Here is a 20,157-nt window from a genome sequence, read left to right on the forward strand (position 1 = left end):
GTTTGCTGCCATTTATCACTGACGAAGAGCACTGGAACGAAGAGTTTCTGCTCCAGTTCTATGCCACTTTGCATATCAAAGGCTATAACAGAGATCCGAAGACATGGATCCTGGAGTGGATGACAGGCAATATCCATCATGAAGCCAATGCTTTCGACCTAATTGAGCTTACCGGCCTTCCCACTCCTGGCGAATTCTTCGAAGAAGGGTGCCAACTCCATGCTGAAGCCATTGAGAGCATATTTCAGCGTCCTGAGCCAGATATGAGTCAAATGCTCTCAATGATGAAGCCATTTCCTCCAAATGCACCCTATCCAACTAGGTTCTTCGTTGAAGACTTAGAGTACCTGCCCAGAACAATATATCACATCATAAGGCGGACTCTCTGGCCAGTCAAGGGACACTCTCGATATGCAACGATTGATGGTGCAATGAAGACTCTCATGTTCTGCATTCTTCATGGCAAATGCTTCAATGCACAGGATCTCTTCATCCGTCAATTTGCTGCGTCTGCTTCAGAACTGTTTGGCTTAAAGTTTTATGCTCCTTGGGTTATGAGGCTAATCAAGCTTCACTCTGCAATCTCCTATCAACCCTCAGCTCGCAATCATAGGATATTTTTTCCCGATATGGACACATCTGCTAAAGCAATATATCCAGAGCCGGCCAAGCAACCACTAAGTCTTCAGAATGCAGAACACCAGAGCTTCACTCAAAATATTGAAGGTGTTGAAGCTCTCTCTCGCGTGTATCCAATGGCTGGCACCACACGTGCCCCTGCCTCAACTGAAGCCACCAACAGCACAGCTGCAAAGAGACCCAAGAAGCGCACTCGTGCACTCAATGACAGAGAGCTTCTTGTGGCTCTTCACCAAAAGCAAGATAGGCATCACGACTGGCTCAAGAGGCAGATGAGAAGCATCATGCAAGACGTCAATCGCCTCAGAAATATGGCAACCAAGAATGCATTTGTCACACACGAGACCTGTCGCCGCACTTGGAAGGGCCTCACCATGATGTGCCCTGAAGCTGAACTGCATGAGGATGGCTTCACAGAGCACTTCAAATTTGACTCCACGCCTCCAAGAAGAGCGGTGATGCGCAGCACACCATCACTTGAAGAGTCAGAGTTCTCTTCTTCTGCTGCCACCGTGTCTGCCCGTATTATTGAAGAAGAAGACGACGCGACATCATCTCCACCTGCTTCAACGCACGTCGAATCTGCACCAAGCTCGTCTGCACCACCGCCAAACAACTCCACCGACCCTGCTGCGCCTGGGAACACGTATAAACCTCTATGTCTTCAAACCTTTTTGGTCATCACTGACAAAAGGGGGAGAAGCATATGATGGTTATAGTCTTCAAGCGGGTCACTTTGGGCGGGTGCCACTATATTTTGCTACAATTTTGCTTCGTGCTTACAACTCCCGTTCTTGCTATATTTGCTTCTTGAGTTGTAACACTTAGCCTTGATGGCCGTCTGCTACCTGCTTGTCACTCCGTTATGCGAAGATAAATTCCGCATGTGCGATGATAAATTCCGCACTTATCTCTTACTGCAGAGGTCCATTTTCCATTATGCATGACATTATCTTCATATACTTTCACATGCATAGTGGATTGTCATCATAAGTTGAAGTGGATCTCCACAAGTACAACCTGCCATGTGCATTTGCATTCAAAAGGCAAATTACTTATATGCACATCTTCAGGGGGAGCCCTTGCAGCTTATGAAGACAAATTCCTTTACTATTTCACAAATTATGTTCCCCGTTGAAAACTTCAACTAGTTTGTCATCAATCACCAAAAAGGGGGAGATTGTAAGTGCATCTAGTGCCACCCCTAGTTGGTTTTGGAGTATTGACGACAAACCTAGTTGAGGGACTAATGTGTTTGTAAGAATTGCAGGAAAACACAGGTAGAAGTCCCTCATTGATTCGGTTTTACTACCAGAGATGACCCCTAAAAATGTATGAAGACATTGAAGACAATGGTGGTTTATGAAGATATTCATATTGAAGACAATGACATGAGAAGACTCCCTATGAAGCTTTTGAAACTCGAAGACCTAGATCCTTTGTAGTTTTATTTCATTCATGTTGCGTCATAGGAACCACCGTACTGTTAAGAGGGGTCGAAGAGAACCAGTCAGAATGACTGAAGTGATGCCTAATTCAAATCCTATGTCTTCGAGCGAAGCCTATAAGAGAAAATCTTGTCCAGAGTCAGACAAGTCAGCTTTACTTGTAGCCCAAGTAAAGTTGCCGTGTGAGTTCGAAATCCGACCGTTGGTACACGTGTCAATTCCTTAGTGACCCAGGGTCATTTCGGACAGATCAGGTCGGGTTGCCAAGTGGCTATAAATAGTCCACCCCCCCACAACCTTAAAGGGTTGGCTGCTCAAATTTCAGTGCACGGCATTTGTCGTTTGAGAGCAACCCACCTCGAAGCCTTTGAAAGAAAAATTCCCAGTGAGGAGAAAAGCCCTAACCACCCAGAGCCAGAGTAAATTGGGCATCACTTAAGTCTTCGTGTCTGTGTGATTTGAAGACTTATTACACTTGAGGACTGTGCATCCTCCAGACGGTTAGGCGTCGCGTTCTGAGCATCCAAGAGAAATTGTGGATTGCCAGTGAACGAAGTCTGTGAAGGTTTGGGAGTCTACCTTGAAGACTTACCAGAGTGATTGGGCGAGGTCTGTGTGACCTTAGCTCAAGGAGAAAACGGTGAGGACTGGGTGTCTTGGACTAAGTGTCCTTGACTGGGTGTCCGGGACTGTGTGTCCTTCGGTTTAAATACCTAGCCGCTCCAACCAGACGTACAGTTGTCACAACAACTGGAACTGGTCCAACAAATCATTGTCTTCAACGTGTCACTGGTTTCATCTTCACTTCCCTTCATTTACAGTTAATCATTGTGAAGCCATTGCATGCTTGCTTTATCTTTTGTCTTCACAACATGAATGTATGATCTGTTCGGCTTCATAACTTCTTCCTACCTGATCCTTATTACACTGAAGCTGTTTGTCATTGCGCTTTCACTCTATTGAATACATGACCATGGCTGCCCTAGTGTAATCTAACTTCCGCTGCATAGTAATAGGCATAATCTTCACTGTTTGACTTCATAACTCTCACATTTTGAAGACTTTCATAAAAATCGCCTATTCACCCCCCCTCTAGTCGATATAACGCACTTTCAAATAGCCACTTCAAGGAGCCTGAAAAAGAAGTAGCTGCAGCTTCAAGCAGACCAGGATCTGCTCAATGATAGATGGACCGAAGTCCTGGCAGCCGAAGAATACGGCCCTAGTGGCCAAGCCAAAAGTTACCCGAAGCATAGATCGCTACCTCAGTTCGATGACGAGGCGCTAGAGCCCGTATCATCATCACACAATGTGGTAGGCCGACCACAACTTGGTCAGGATAAAGCGGCAACTCAGGCCGAACACCAGACCGCCCAACCTCGCCGTAAAGGGAAGAATACAACAGCTCGAGGATGTACATACGACCTTCAACAGGAATTGGATAGTAGAGTAGGACACACAAGATCAATCTACGGATCGCGAGGACACGCCTTGACATGGGACCACGGCTACCTATTCGGACGTGACAAACCTAGCCACGCCCGGGCCAAAAACCTCAAGTGGATTCCATCGGAGGTACATCACAGCGTGGCCCAACATAGAGGCGCTGCACACCCTCTTTGCTTCACAGACGATGTAATGGAGCGTGAATTCCCAAACGGTTTCAAACCCATGAATATCGAATCATACGACGGAACAACGGATCCCACGGTATGGATCGAGGACTTCCTCCTCCATATCCACATGGCCCGCGGAGGTGACCTTCATGCCATCAAATACCTACCACTAAAACTCAAAGGACCAGCTTGGTACTGGTTAAACAGTCTACCTAAAAATTCTATTGACAGCTGGGAAGATTTGGAAGATGCCTTTCGTGACAACTTCCAAGGAACATATGTCTGGCCACCGGACGCCGATGACTTAAGTCACATTGTCCAGCAGCCCGGAGAGTCAGCCAGGAAGCTCTGGACTAGGTTCTTAGTAAAAAAGAACCAAATCGTCGACTGTCTGGACGCGGAAGCCCTCGCGGCCTTCAAACACAGCCTCCGGGATGAATGGCTTGCACGCCACCTCGGTCAAGAAGGACCTAAATCCATGACAGCCCTTACCGCTCTAATGACTCGTTTTGCGCGGGAGAAGACAGCTGGCTCGCTCGTAGAAGCAACAGCGCCAGTGACTCGGGCACTTCTGAAATCCGAGACAGCAATGGCAAGCCACGACGAAGCAAACACAATAGCCACAATGATAATGAAAGATCACGAGACACAGCGGTCAACGCCAGATTCAGCAATCCCATACCTGGTCAACGGAAAAAGCCACTCAAGGCGAATGGAGATGGACCATCCAACCTAGAAAGGATATTGGACCGACCCTGCCAGATTCACGGCCACCCCGATAAACCAGCTAATCATACCAACAAAAATTGTTGGGTCTTCAAGCAGGCCGGCAAGCTCAACGCCGAACACAAGGGGAGGAGGCCGCCAGGTGATAGGGACGACGGAGAGGTTCACCAACCAAATACTTGGGGTCAGAAGCAATTTACCCCTAGGATCGATCAACCCCGGAGCGGAAATAGCAGTTCGGCTTCCACTGCCCACCTCATATACCCGCAAAATTTGCACTGCGTATACATCACTACGCACTTAAAATACCATGGGCATTGGCAGAAGCACACTACGGACAAGCTAGCAAGCATTCCCGTAACATTTTTATCTACTTTCCTTTTTTCTTTCTTCATTTTTATTAAATACAGGTCACACAAAGGACAAACATCTAAACCGACTCCATCGGAGTTCGGATCCACACACTCATCTAAGGGGCTACTCCTGTCAAGGATCCCCCTCGCCGAGGACAGGCGGCGCAGACGTGCGACAGGAGGTCCAAAATAAACTTTTTGTATACCACACTCTCTATTTCGAGCCTGTAATATGCATTTTTCTTCCGCCTTCAACCCCGGGCATGTAAAATAGCCGGGGTTGAGGTCTTTTTATATACAAAGTAACAATTGGCATACCGCTCAGGTCCCAGTAAACATCACCTGAATTAATCATTCGCGTCTTTCGGCAAATGAATGTGGCTCCTATGGTTGTTTCACAGATATACCTTGGCATAACATGCCAGGGGCTCGGTATGGGAACAAATGAGTTGCCAACAAATTCCGAACAACTTTATAGCATACTTCGGCGTCATGAGTTTGGCCTTATATGCATCAGTTCCGAATCATGTCTTGGGTCAATGGTTGGGTTGTCCGGTCATGTGCTTGCTACCTTACGTTCCGCTCTATCGACTAGGGTAGTAAAGGGAGAACTACTGCGATTGTGCTTCCGGTTCATCTGGTCAAGCACCTCAGTAGAGAAAGCCGAAAATCGACTGTCATGATGCTGCTAGAGCTGGTCAACCACTCGATGACTTATCGGAATCTGTCATGATTCCCCTCGTGTGACACGAAGGACCTTTTTTCAGGTCATATATGTAATGCACCATATTGGAATAAGCCGTACACATACCAAGGGCTATATCGTAGCCCCCCCTATAAAACTCCTATGGCTAAGTGAAAGTGTTAACGCCCTATAGTCTAATTACCTGGTTCGCCGCATTATGACCTTCTTCACGGACCAAGACGTTGGATCAAGAGTGATTAAATGCTTTTCCGAACACCCCCATACTTCCTACGAGGGGGCTGAAGCCGACGACTTGAAAACTTTCAGATTATATTAAAACGGCCGCACAGGAGGAACACAAGCTTTCAAGCAAAACATAAAAATAGATTAACTATAAAATTGTCTTTTACAATTCTCATACACCTCACTCGAACATTATGTCTTTCGAGCATTGACCCTCTATCAAGCGGGCGGCCTCTAGGATGTCTTCAAAATAATGCTCTGGTCCGTAACGATCCTTGCCCTTTGATGGACTCTTCGCCACAACATCGATGGCCTTCGTCTTCCCCCAGAGTGTCTTTACTCGGGCAAAGGCCATCCGTGCGCCCTCAATGCACACCGAGCGCTTCATAGCGTCAATACGTGGCACCGCATCAACAAGCCGCTGCACCAAGCCGAAGTAGCTATTCGGAACAGGCTCAGTTGGCCACAACCGGACTATTACATTCTTCATGGCAGCACCGAATATCATATGAAGCTCGGCCCATTAGGACATCTGTTCATTCAGCAACAGAGGGCGCTTCGACGCGCCAAATTGTGACCAGAAAAGCTTCTCCGTTGCATACCCCTCTCGCGCCTGGTAAAACTGCGCCGCATCGGAAGCACTCTTCAGCAAGTCTAGAAACTCGTCGGGAGAACTCCATACTTGGTGAAGCTGAGCATAGTTCGTATCGCCGAACTTAATCTGTAGCAAAAAGGGCCTCCTGTCTGCAATCTCCCCAGCTTGCCGGATCTCCTCATGGGCTACTCTGGATTCAGACCGCGCTTCTCTCCCTCTCGTAAGGCTTTGTCAAGATCATCCGTTTTGCCTTCATTCTCCTTCTCAAGAAGGCCACAATGACTAGCAGCATTTTTTAGTTTGAGCACCATCATGGATATCTTCTCCTCGTCTTGGCGCCGAGCAGCTTGTTCGGCTTTTAACTCAGCCGATGCCTTTTTCAGCAGCCGCATTGCTCAACCGGGCTTGCTCCTTGGCCCGGGCCAGCTCCGCCCGAAGAATCTCAACGGTGACAGCACCATCTGTAGTCATGCATATCCTAGTATATAACTTTCAGCTTCATGCTTATATTACAAAAATGTATGTGAAAGGATTGCTCGGAATACATACCTTGCGACTTGTCAAGACGTAGATTGATTAACGCAATGTCATCCCTGGCCACATCCAGCTTCCGCTGCAGCTCGGTAATATCCGTAGTCTGGGAAGTAGCCAGGGGAAGCAATCTGTGTTCAAGCTAATCAGATTAGTCCTTGAATATTTCTTCTTGATCCTTCGTTCGCCTCCCATGGGAAGCCAACCCGAGTCTCAGTGGCTACTACCTATACACAGGTGCATCTTTGCAAATAAAATATAGTTGAAAACATTACATCACAAGCCTCGAAGCCTCTTAGCATGCTCATAAAGCCTTCATTCAATCCGCTCTTCGCGGACATAATCTTCTCAACCACCATAACCATCAAGGTACGATATTCCCCCGAGACAAATGCTTTTGCAGCATATCCCTTAATATATCCGGCGCCACTGGGTCTCCGGAAGCCGCCATAGGAGCGCGACCATCCTTTGAAGGAACCCACTCACCCGCCTCAAGAATCATTGTTGGCCAAAAAACGGACAGTCCGGGGCCTTCATTATTGGTCCCCGAATCCTGAACGATCGGAGGTCCACCTTCGGGCACTGCCTCTTTCATCCCCTGCACCGCTTGTTGATCAAGAAAAACCCTCCGAGATGACACTTCGGAGTCGTCCACCTTATTGGGCAAGGAGGTCGGGGGAGGCGTATCGCTTTCCATCATCTCTGGGAGGAGATCTCCCGATGAAGAGGATTGCCCAGAAAAACCCTGTGCCGCACTGCAAAAATACACAGGCACATTACATGTCTCTTCGGTAACAGGAAAGGAACGGGATGCTATCAAAACACCCCGGATTCACTTACAATTTGGTTGAGGTTTCGTCCTCACGACGGGACTGTTCAGCGGCGTCGCCTTCTAATCCCGAGCTGCTCGACGGTGGCATCTTGCCCCTCTTAGGAGACCGCCCCTCCCAACCTTCGGAGGTGGCCCTTTTCTTCCTGAATGGAGAAGGGATACTTGCTTCTCTTTCGCCTTTGTCTTTGAGCGAGGCGACGTCGATTTCTCTGGACTCAGTATCTAATTTACCTCCGGAGCGACGCTCACCCCGGGTCTTCTCACTCTGCACCTTGCCCTCCCCTACCGGCACCTCGTACGGTGCCGGTGCCAGCATCCTTGTTAACACGGGGTCCGCTAAGTCTTCAGGAAGAGGGGCTGGACACCTAATCTGTTTCGCTTTCTTTATCCAGCCCTGGAAAAAGATGGTTTGCTCAGTATCTTACCACATGATATCTAATTATGAGGTGTTCAGCGGACGACTACTTACCGGGGTATCCGGATGGTTACAGTCTAGGCCGGTATCTTCGGTGGTGTCCGACCATTGTTTTTGTTTCCCGAAAAATAATTTCCACATTCCTTCGTGCGTAATGCCGAAGAAGTGCTGAAGAGTGCTGGAGAGGCCATCGCTGGCATGGCAGGGTCCGGCGGACTAGCATTACCTGTATAACGTTGACAATGTCGATGTCCTTCTCGATGAGGCTTCAGATGCGACTTTGCAGAGTCCGCACCTCGTCAACTGATCCCCAGTCCAACCCTGTATTAATCCATGATGCGAGCCGAATTGGAGGGTTGGATCGAAAAGCAGGCGCAGCTGCCCACTTGGAACCACGGGGCTCGGTGATATAGAACCACTCCTGCCGCCATAAGTCGGAAGATTCTTTGAAAGATCCTTTTAGCCAAATAGCGCTGGTAAGCTTGCTCATTGAGGCACCACCGCACTCCACCTGCTCCCCCTCTATCATCTGTGGCTTCACATTGAAGGTCTTGAGCCACAAGCTGAAGTGTGGAGGAGTTCGGAGGAAGGCCTCGCATGTGACGATATGTGTCGAGATGAGAAGAACGGAGTTCGGGGCGAGATCATGAAAATCTAGTCCATAATAGAACATGAGCCCCCGGACGAAGGGATTAAGGGCGAACCCTAATCCTCGGAGGAAGTGGGAAACGAACACGACCCTCTCGTTAGATCTGGGGGTAGGGATAACCTGCCCCTCCGCGGGAAGCCAATGGAGGATTTCTGCGGTCAGATATCTGGCCGCCCGAAGCTTCGCGATATCCTCGTCTGTGACAGAAGAAGCCATCCACCGGCCTTGATGGCTGGATCCGGACATGACGAAGGCTTGCGGAGGGTGAAACCTAGGTGTTGGAACTCGAGGTAGTAAGAGTCGAGGAAGAAGCAAGCGTGGAGATGAAAGGCGGGTCTATGCCCCTTTATAAAGGCCGAAAATATCAAACACCTCCTCCCGGGCCTTAAAATTTGCCTATTTCCAAGGAGTTGTACCCTACGGACGGTTGGGTTACCCACTTTTGTGTCGATAAAAGAATCCCTTAATAAGGGGACACGATCTCTGTTTGGATAAGACGTGGCAATGACAACCACGTTTTGGAACGTGGGGCCGCAGGCAAGACAACGGTGTGAAATAATGACCGGACTGACATGATGTCATGTTGTAAAAAGTTGCCAGAGGATTGGACTTATAAATTATTATGCCCTCTGTGGAAGTATACGCTGCTCGTACTACCGAGCCGAACTCGATCGTTCAAAGACCATCATGAAGTATCCAGAAAGAAGGGAACCCGCCTTGCAATGCCGAAGACAAATCTGTGCGCCGGACTCCTCATCATTGATGCTAGGTTCAGGGGCTACTGAGGGAGTCCTGGACTAAGGGGTCCTCGGGCGTCCGGCCTGTTAGCCATGGGCCGGACTGATGGGCTGTGAAGATATGAAGACCGAAGACCGCACCCGTGTCCGGAGGGGACTCTCCTTGGTGTGGAAGGCAAGGTTGGCGACCTAATATGTAGATTCCTTTCTTTGTAACCGACCTTGTGTAACCCTAGATCCTCCCGGTGTCTATATAAGCGAAGGATTTAGTACGGAAAAGGAGATACTCATTACCATAGTCATACAGGCTAGACTTCTAGGGTTTAGCCATTACGATCTCGTGGTAGATCAACTCTTGTAATACTCATATCCATCAAGATCAATCAAGCAGGAAGTAGGGTATTACCTCCATAGAGAGGGCCCGAACCTGGGTAAACATCGACCGACGCACGGTTCAGGACCCTCTACCCGAGATCCGCCGGTTTTGACACCGATACCCTAGTCTATATAAATCATATTACTAAAACCAAAATTACCTCGGTGCAAGTATTTGCTCTTGTGTGTAGGTACTGCTTACTAGGAATTTGGGTACTTCTCTTGTTGGTTCGATAACCTTGGTTCTCTCTAAGGGAAATACTATCCGCTACTATATTGCTTCACCCTTCCTCTTCAGGGAATATCCCAACGCAACTCACAAGTAGCAATCAGCTGTCCACGAATGTTGCCTCTTGAAACCCTACCAGTCTTCCCACAAGGATGGGTCATCCATCTACATCTAGAGCGCATGGTGTGAGTTCCCATGGTGGCGGCATGATATTCGGGGATGCCATTCCTGGGTCGTCATCACTATAGCCGGTTGTGACACAGCGGCCCTCTTGCTCCTTAAGCTCATAAGCAAGAATGTCAAATGGTTCCTGGACGTGAGATGCATTTAGTTCCAGCCATTCCCGTGGTGAGTCATCCTACATTCGCATGTTGTGTGGAAATCAACTGGGGCAAACAGAGTCACTCATAGTAGTGGAAGCTACTTGCGGATAGAGACAGACACAATCGTGTGATGCTTTTGCTAGTAGTGTGCTTTGAAAACCATCTAGCTGTTAGCTAGTAACATAAGACATCTACTTTCCTATTTCCTTTTGGGTCCCACGATTAACTTACATAAACCATCTAACAGTTACCCAGAGGCCCAAGGGGTACCTGACAACATGCTTTCTGGCCTTAGCGTACAACACACGCTTGGCATTCTTATCAACCAAAACATTCATGGTCGGGCGAGGCATGATGGTGATGGTGGTGGCTCCTGATAGAATTATTTTTCTAGTAACTAGGAATGGTCTCATCTTGCTAATTAAGTCTCGTCGTCAATTTCCTAGTACCTATAGGATTGGTTTTCATCGTCATCTTTGTAGTAAGTAGGTTGGTTACCTATCGAGATAAATTGTAGATAGTGGCGACATTTCTCTTGAATATCTAACCTAAGAGGTAAAGGATAGGAAGTCAATCACTCGACAAACATTACAATATACAAATGGCCCATTTCTATCCAACAACTCATGTGGTTGTCCATCAAACTAATTTATGTGCTTCATGCATAATGTAAATGGTGCACACACAATCATGTGGAAACCAAGTGGACATGACACTATGATGTATTTTTCCTGTCTTCGTACTTTCCAAATGTTACAAATTAAAGATTGCCTAAATAAGACCTTCCACTTGTCACTTCAGAAGTATAGTATGTACCTTGGAAGGGACAAGAACAATGGGGAAGACAGGTACAATTTGCTTGCCGGTGAAAGGAGGAACTTAAGTAGGGACACACTGGAAGAAGATTTCAACTATTACTATGGACATGGGGAACATCGGTCGTACGCAAACGTTGCCTCTTGGAACCCACCCAGTCTTCCCACAAAGATGGATCATCCATCTGATCCCGAAGCATGTCGTGCCGGTGCCAGTGGTGGCGCCATGCTCTTCAGAGATGCCATGACTTGGTGGTCATGACTAGTCTCGGGTGTGAGATATTTTCCCTCTTCCTCCTATAGCTCATATGCAAACATGTCAAATGGCTCAGGGACATGGGATGGATTTGGTTGCAGCCATTCCCGTGCCAAGTAATCCTACATGACCATGCCACGTGGCAATCTGTTGGAGCAAACAAAGGCATTCACAGTAGTGACAGCTCCATTGCGAACAGAGACAAACACAATCACGACATTCTTTTGCCTATGAATCAGTTACAAGTGTAGCCATCTCGCCCACTGGAACTCTAGCCTTCGAATCAAAGGAACCTATATGGAGACACCAGGAACTGCCTAGGCACACCTCGAGTCTTGCGAATATGCTTCTTTGGCTTAATGGCCCAAGTAGGAAACTTATATATAGATACTAGATAAACAATATTACTCTGTATTACTTTCCTTTTTTGGTGCGTGGATCGTACATCTGTGTTATTTGGTGGGTGAGGAGGTTTCTGTATTACTTTCCTTTTTCCTTGTGGGTCCAAAGTGTAACTGACATAACCCATCTAGCAATTACCAAGTGGCATAAAACATTTTACTTTCCATTTTCCTTGCAGGTCCCATTTGTAACTGACATAACCCATCTAGCAGTTACGTAGAGGCCAGAGAGTTACTTTACAACATCCTTTTTGGCTTTAGCATAAAGCACAAGCTTCAGCTTCAGAACTTTCATGGTCGGGCTGGGCGTGACAGCGGTGGCGGTGACTGCGGATAGAATAATTTTTATAGTAATTAGGATTGGTCCTCCTCTTCCTAATTATGTCTCGTCATGAATTTTCTAGTACCTATAGGATTGCTTCTCGTCGTGATCTTTCTAGTAACTAGGATTGGTAACCTGTTGTCATAAATTGTAGATAGTGGCAACTTTTCTCTTGAATATCTAACCTAAGAGGTAAAGGAGCGGAAGTTAGTCGCTCAAGAAACGCCATAAACATATCGCCAACTTCTATCCAACAACTAATGCGGTTGTCCATCAAACTAATTTTGGTGCTTCACACACAACAAAAATGGTGCACACACAATCATGTGGAAACCAAGTGGACATGACAGTACGATCATGTAATATTCCTATCGTCATATTTTCTAAATTCTACAAATTAAAATTCTCATAAGGGTCGAGAATGAGGCGGACGAGAGGCGTAATATATATGCTTGCTGCAGAAAGGAGGAACTTAAGTAGGGACACACTCGAAGAAGGTTTCAACTATTACCATGGATATGGGGTACAACACCCTCTACAAACGTTGCCGCTTGGAACCCTACTAGTCATCGCACAAGGATAGATCATTGATCTACGTCTGGAGTGCGTGTTCTGGGTGCCCAATATTGCGGCATGGTCTTCAGCGATGCCATGCCTGGGTCATCATCACTGTTGCCGGGTGTGACGTCATGGCCCACTTGCTCCTCCAGCTCATATGGAAACATGTCAAATGACTCAGTAATGCGGGATGTATTTGGTTCTTGCCATTCCTGTGGTGAGTCATCTAGTAGGAGCATGATGCATGGAAATCTGCTGGGGAAACAAAGGCATTCATAGTAGTGGCAGCTCCTTTGCAGACAGAGACAGACACAATCATGGGATAGTTTTGCGTGTAAATAAGTTTCTAGTGCAGCCACCTCGCCCACTGATACTCCAACCTCCGGTTCAAAGGAGCCCATATGGAGACACCGCGTGAACTTCCTAGGCACAACTCGGGTCTCGTGAATACACTTCTTTGGCTTAATGGCCTAGGAAGGAAACTCGAGCAACATTGCAATAAACAAATGGCCTACTTTTATCCAACAACTCATGTGGTTGTCCATCAAACTAATTTTGGTGTTTCGCGCACGACGAAAATGATGCACACACAATCATGTGGAAACCAAGTGGACATGAAACTATCATCTTGTATTTTTCCTATCTAGATATTTCCTAAATGCTACAAATTAAAGATTCCCTAATTAAGACCTTGCACTTGTCCATTCATATATAATGGATGTATCTCATAAGGGTCGAGAATGATGCGAACAAGAAGCACAATCTACGTGCTGCTGAAAGGTGGAACTTAAGTAGGGACACACTGGAAAATCGTTTTAACTATTACTGTGGACATGGGGTACATCGGTCCCCCGCAAACATTGCCTCTTGAAACCTTACCAATCTGACCACAAGGATGGATCATCCATCTGTTTCTGGAGTGCATGGTGCTGGTGCTCATGGTGGCCACATGCTCTCAGGGATGCCATGCCTGTGTCATAATCACTGCTCCCATGTGTGACAAAAATGCCATCTTGCTCCTCCAACTCATATGCAAACATGTCAAATGGCTTAGCAACATGTGACCGGCCGTGGTGAGGCATCCTACATGAGCATGATGCATGTGTGGCAATCTCCTCGGGGCAGACATAGGCATTCATAGTAGTGGAAGCTCCTTTGAGGACAGAGACAAACACAATCACGGGATGCTTTTGCCTGTGAATCAGTTTCCTGTGCAACCATCTCGCTCACAGGGACTCCACCCTCCGGTTGAAAGGAACCCATATCGAGACACCAAGAACTGCGAAGGCACAACTCGAATCTCATGAATACACTTCTTTCTCTTAATGTCCCTATATGGATACTTACATATAGGTAGTACATAAACAATTACTAGATAAGGGCGAAGGAACAAAGACACAAAGTGTATTTATTTTTTTGTGGATCTCACACCTATGTGATTTGGCGGGGGAGAAGGTTTGTGTATGATTTTTCTTTTTCCTTGAGTGTTCCACGTGTAACTAACATAATCCATCCAGCAATTACCTAGTGGCATAACCCATTCATATTACTTTCCTTTTACCTTGTGGGTTCCATGTGTAACTGACATAACCCATCTAGCGGTTACCCAGAGGCTAGCGAGGTAATTTAAAATATCCTTTTCAGCCTCAGCTACCAAAATTCTTGGCCTTCTTATCAAACGGAACTTTCATGGTCGGTGCCGGCATGACCGTGGACATGGGGTACATTGGTCGTCCGCAAATGTTACCTTGTGTAACCGTACTAGTCTTGCGACAGAAATTGCGATAAACAAATGGCCTTGTTCTATTGTAGCGACCAGACCTCAAATAGTCTGATCTCTGTGCTCCGGTGTCATCCCTGGATCAGTAATGCTGACACCACACAGTACTAGGAGGATTTATAGCAGAGTAGCAATCACACACTTATTACATCGAGTGTCTCAAAAGAGAACTTGTTACAATAAATATGGCTTAAGGCCATCTAATAACGATAACAACGGAAGGCTTGGAAGATAAGTGAGTCCATCAACTCCAACGGCATCACTGAGTATAGAACCACGACCTAAAAACTCCTTAATCGTCGTTTGAAAAGTATGCAACATTAACATTGCAGCCCGAAACGGGTCAGCACATGGAATATGCTGGCAATGTAACACATAGAGAGTAATGGAATGAAACAACTATACTATATGCATATTTGACTGGTGGAAAGCTCTATGGTTACAGTTTTGCGAAAAGCCAATTTTTCCCTACTACAAAGGAATAAATTTAATTACTATCGTGGTGGTTGTTAAACATTGAGAATGGTTGACAGCATTCTCAATCCCAATTAAGCATCATCATTTAACATAACCCAACAAAATTAATTTTAGAGTAACATGTTGAGATTCACATGATAATCCAGGTACTAGATACTCAAGATGTCCATAACCGGGGACACGGCTAACCATGATTAGTTTATTACACTCTGCAGAGGTTTGCGCACTTTTCCCCACAAGACTCGATCGCCTCTGTTTGGTTTCTCGCACTACATGGTGTTTGAGAAGACGGATGACCGAGACATAGTCTTTCAGAAGCGCTAGCACCTTAAGATCGGGTAGACCGTACCACCTACACCTCTACATCTGCTAGTCTACCACTGTAAGAGTTCGCACGACTTAGTCAACTATGCTAGAGCCCATAATAGCTTGTGGCTGCACACGGAAATTTCTAGTATGAATAGTCTCATGATCCCTTTGAGCCTGGGTGGCGGTCCAAAAGAAAACAGGCAAGTCCTGGAATACCCAGGTGCCTCAATCCACCCAGATGTGTGTTTAAGTTGCCACCTTAGATAAACCATTAATTAACAAAACTCACATCTGTCATGGATATCACTCACCCAATCCACGTCTACTAGCATAGCATGGCATAATAAGCAAACGTAGAAGTAACTCCCAAAGGTTTGATAATAAACAGGTAATAGGTACTACCTCAACTACTTCCCATCCCACAATTTAATTAGATCCTAATCATGCAATGTGTGAGGATTGATCTAATGCAATAAAACTGGGTAGTAGAAAAGGTATGATCAAAGTGTTACTTGCCTTGCTGATGATCCGGGAAACCTAGCGATTCGAAGTAACAAGCGGCGCACTCCGGGTATTCTATCGCAAACAAACAAGAAAGCATACAATAAGTACTCATCTAATGCACGTGTAAAACTCAAATAAGAGATCTAACCAGAAGGTTCAACTTAAGAACTCCGGTTGGCAAAAAGAATCAAATCGAACGAAGCAACGAAAGTCACACGGCGAAAGAAAACAACTTCATTCTACTAATCTGGATCTAGGGCAAATTTTACAGTAGCAAAATCTTGTTTAAGTTGGTTAAACGGATAGAGGGTTTCGAGAAGAAACTCTATGCGCTTGAATCGCCTGATTCCGATAAACGAGCGAAAAGTTATACTAAAACGAAAATCGGATCAGGAATCGCGATCAGAAAAATCGCGGATTCAAATCCGAGAAAAAGAAAAACGACGAACGTTCGCTAGAACGAACGAACGGATGAACGCTCTCTATTTAAATAAACCAGAAAAACCGATCTATTTAAAAAATCGAATCTAAAAAAATCCGACGGAAAAACCGAACGGTTTTTCAAAAAAAAACCGGCGGCACAGAAAACAAGGCGGCGGCGAACCTCGGCGAGCGTGCAGGCGGGGCGGCGGCTCCAGCGAGGCGGTGCGTCGGCGGGGCAGCGGTGCGGCGAGGCGGCGGCGCGGCGAGGCGGCGCGGCGGCGGCGGCGCGAGCGGGGCGGCGGCGGCGGGCGCTGGTGCGGGGCGGGGCTGGGGCTAGGGTTTCCCCCGGGGCTGGGCCAGCTTATAAAGGCCACCTCGGGCCGGAGTCCTAGTCAGACATGGCCCGTAGGTCGTTTCGCATTTTTTTATATTTACGCGCAGAAGAAAAATAAAAAGAAATACTAAACGGACTCCAAAAGTTCTGAAATAAATTTTCACGGGCTTCTAAAATCAAGCCTCACAAGGTGAACATTTATTTGGGACCTAAATGCAATTTTTAAAAACACACATTTTTCCTAAATTCAAATAAAACACCGAAAAACTCCAAAATAAAATCTTATTTGATTTTATTATTAAATCCTCAATATTTCTCTATTTTGGGAAAGTCATTTTATTCCCTCTATCATATTTTTGTAATAGAAATAATTGATGATAAAATAAATAAAATCAAATGATCCTATTCTCAAAATTTGACAAAACTCAAATATGAAAATAACGAAATCCCCAACTCTCTCCGTGGATCATTGAGTTGCGTAGAATTTCTAGGATCAACCAAAATGCAGAATAAAATATGGTATGCAATGATGGTCTAATGTATAACATTCCAAATTGAAAATTTGGGAGGTTACAAACCTACCCCCCTTAAGATGAATCTCGCCCTCGAGATTCGGGTTGGCTAGAAAATACGTGAGGGTGGTCCTTGAGCAAATCTTCCTCTTGCTCCCAGGTGGCTTCATCCTCTGTGTGGTGGCTCCACTGAACTTTGAAAAACTTAATAACCTTGCTGCGGGTAACTCGGCTGGCAAACTCGAGGATCTTAATTGGTTTCTCCTCGTAGGTCAAATCGTTATCCAACTGAATAGTTTCCAAAGGCACTGTATCTTTCAACGGTATGTCAGCCATCTCCGCGTGACATTTCTTTAACTGAGAAACGTGGAACACATCATGAACTCATGACAATCCTTCGGGCAATTCCAACTTGTAGGCCACTTCTCCCATACGCTCCAAAACTCGATATGGTCCTACAAATCGTGGCGCTAACTTCCCTTTAACTCCAAAACGCTTTGTTCCTCGAAGTGGAGATACTCGAAGATAAGCTCTGTCTCCGACTTCGTAAATTGTCTCCTTGCGTTTAGAATCTGCATAGCTCTTCTGTCTGGACTGGGCTACTTTGAGCCTATCGCGAATCAACTTCACCTTATGTTCAGACTCTTTAATCAAGTCAGGACCAAACAACTGGCGGTCTCCAACTTCATCCCATGACAACGGTGTCCTGCACCTCCTTCCGTACAAAGCTTCGAAAGGGGCCATCTTTAAACTGGTTTGATAACTGTTGTTGTAACAGAACTCTGCATATGGCAAATTATCGTCCCAACTAGATCCGTAATCTAGCGCACAAGCTCTCAGCATATCCTCCAAAATCTGATTGACTCTCTCGGTCTGTCCATCTGTCTGTGGATGAAAAGTTGTACTGAATTCTATCCTGGTTCCCAAAGTTTCGTGCAACTACTTCCAGAACTTTGACGTAAACTGGGTTCCTCTATCTAATACGATACTCCTTGGAACTCCATGCAGACATACGATCCTGGTCATGTATATCTTTGCCAACTTAGCACTGGTGTAAGTGGTCTTTACTGGGATGAAATGAGCTACTTTCATCAATCGATCAACTACAACCCAAATCGAGTCATAGCCTGGACGAGTCTTGGGCAATCCTGTGATAAAATCCATGCCTAGCTTATCCCACTTCCATTCTGGTATCGGCAATGGTTGTAACAATCCTGCTGGCTTCTGATGCTCTGCCTTTACTCTCTGACATACATCACAACTGCTACATACTCCACAATATCCTTCTTCATTCCGGTCCACCAGAAAATATCCTTCAAATCCAATTACATCTTGGTATTTCCTGGGTGAATTGAATATGGTGAATCGTGGGCCTCTTGCAAAATCAACTTCCTGATCTCCGGGTCATTGGGCACGTAAATGCGGTCTTCAAACCATAGGGTGTCATGCTTATCCTCACGAAATCCTTTAGCTTTTCCTTTGCTCAGTTTCTCCTTTATAGCGGCAATCTCTTTGTCAGTTTTCTGAGCTTCCCTGATTCTATCCATCAAAGTTGACTGAATCTCCAATGCTACTACATAGCCTCTCGGAACTATTTCCACACATAGTTCATGAAGATTTTCTGCTAACTCCTTGGGTATTTCTCCCGTCATTAACGTATTGACATGGCTCTTACGGCTTAATGCGTCAGCTACTACATTAGCCTTTCCGGGGTGATAATGCAATTTCATATCATAATCCTTGATGAGCTCCAACCATCTCCTTTGTCTGAGATTCAACTCCTTCTGGGTGAAAATGTACTTCAAACTCTTATGATCCGTGTACACCTCACAATGGTTTCCAATGAGGAAATGCCTCCATGTTTTCAAAGCATGCACTACGGCTGCTAACTCCAAATCATGCGTGGCATAATTTAATTCATGAGGCTTTAGTTGTCTTGAGGCATATGAAAAAACTCTCCCTTCCTGCATAAGCACTGCTCCAAGTCCTCGACGTGAAGCGTCGCAATACACCTCATAATCTTTGGTCTGGTCTGGCAAAATCAACACTGGTGAGGTAACTAAGCGTTTCTTCAACTCTTGGAAACTAGCCTCACTTTCCTCTGTCCATATGAACTTGGTATCTTTCTTTAACAACTCAGTCATAGGCTTCGCAATCTTTGAGAAATTCTCAATAAATCTTCGGTAGTATCCTGCCAGTCCAAGAAAACTCCGGATCTCTCCAACTGTTGTTGGGGCTTCCCACTTGGTCACGGTATCAACTTTAGTGGGATCATCTGCTATACCTTCTCCATATATAACGTGTCTGAGGAATTCTACTTCCTTCAACCAAAACTCACATTTACTGAACTTGGCATATAATTGATGTTCTCTAAGCTTTCCAAGTACCAAACGCAAATGCTCCTTATGTTCCTCTTCATTTTTCGAATAAACCAGGATATCATCAATGAACACTACGACGAACTTATCCAAGAACTCCATAAACACTTTGTTCATCATGTTCATAAAATCGGCAGGTGCGTTAGTCAGACCAAATGACATAACGGTATACTCGTACAGCCCATACCTGGTGGTAAAAGCTGTCTTAGGAATATCCTGTTCTCGAATCTTCAACTGGTGGTATCCTGATCGCAAATCGATCTTGGAAAAATACCTTAGCTCCTTGCAATCGATCAAACAGATCGTTGATCATTGGTAGTGGGTACTTGTTCTTGATCGTTACTTCATTCAATCCTCGATAATCAACAATCATCCTTTACGATCCATCCTTCTTCTCCACTAGTAGTACGGGCGATCCCCAAGGCGAAGAACTTGGGCGAATATATCCCTTATCCAGTAACTCCTTAATCCGCTTCTTAATTTCCACCAAATCCTTTGCTGGCATCCTATATGGTCTCTTTGATATTGGCCCTGTGCCTGGCAATAGCTCAATCAAAAACTCAATATATCTATCTGGTGGCATGCCTGGCAACTCCTCTGGAAATACTTCAGGGAAATCCCTTACCACTGGTACTTCCTCCTGCACAACTCCTGTTAGGCAATTTACTTGAGTCCTCTTTGGCACATGCCGG

This window comes from Triticum urartu, chromosome 3A (genome assembly GCF_056163025.1).
Source record: "Triticum urartu cultivar PI428250 chromosome 3A, HENAU_Tu73, whole genome shotgun sequence".
Classification (NCBI taxonomy): domain Eukaryota; kingdom Viridiplantae; phylum Streptophyta; class Magnoliopsida; order Poales; family Poaceae; genus Triticum; species Triticum urartu.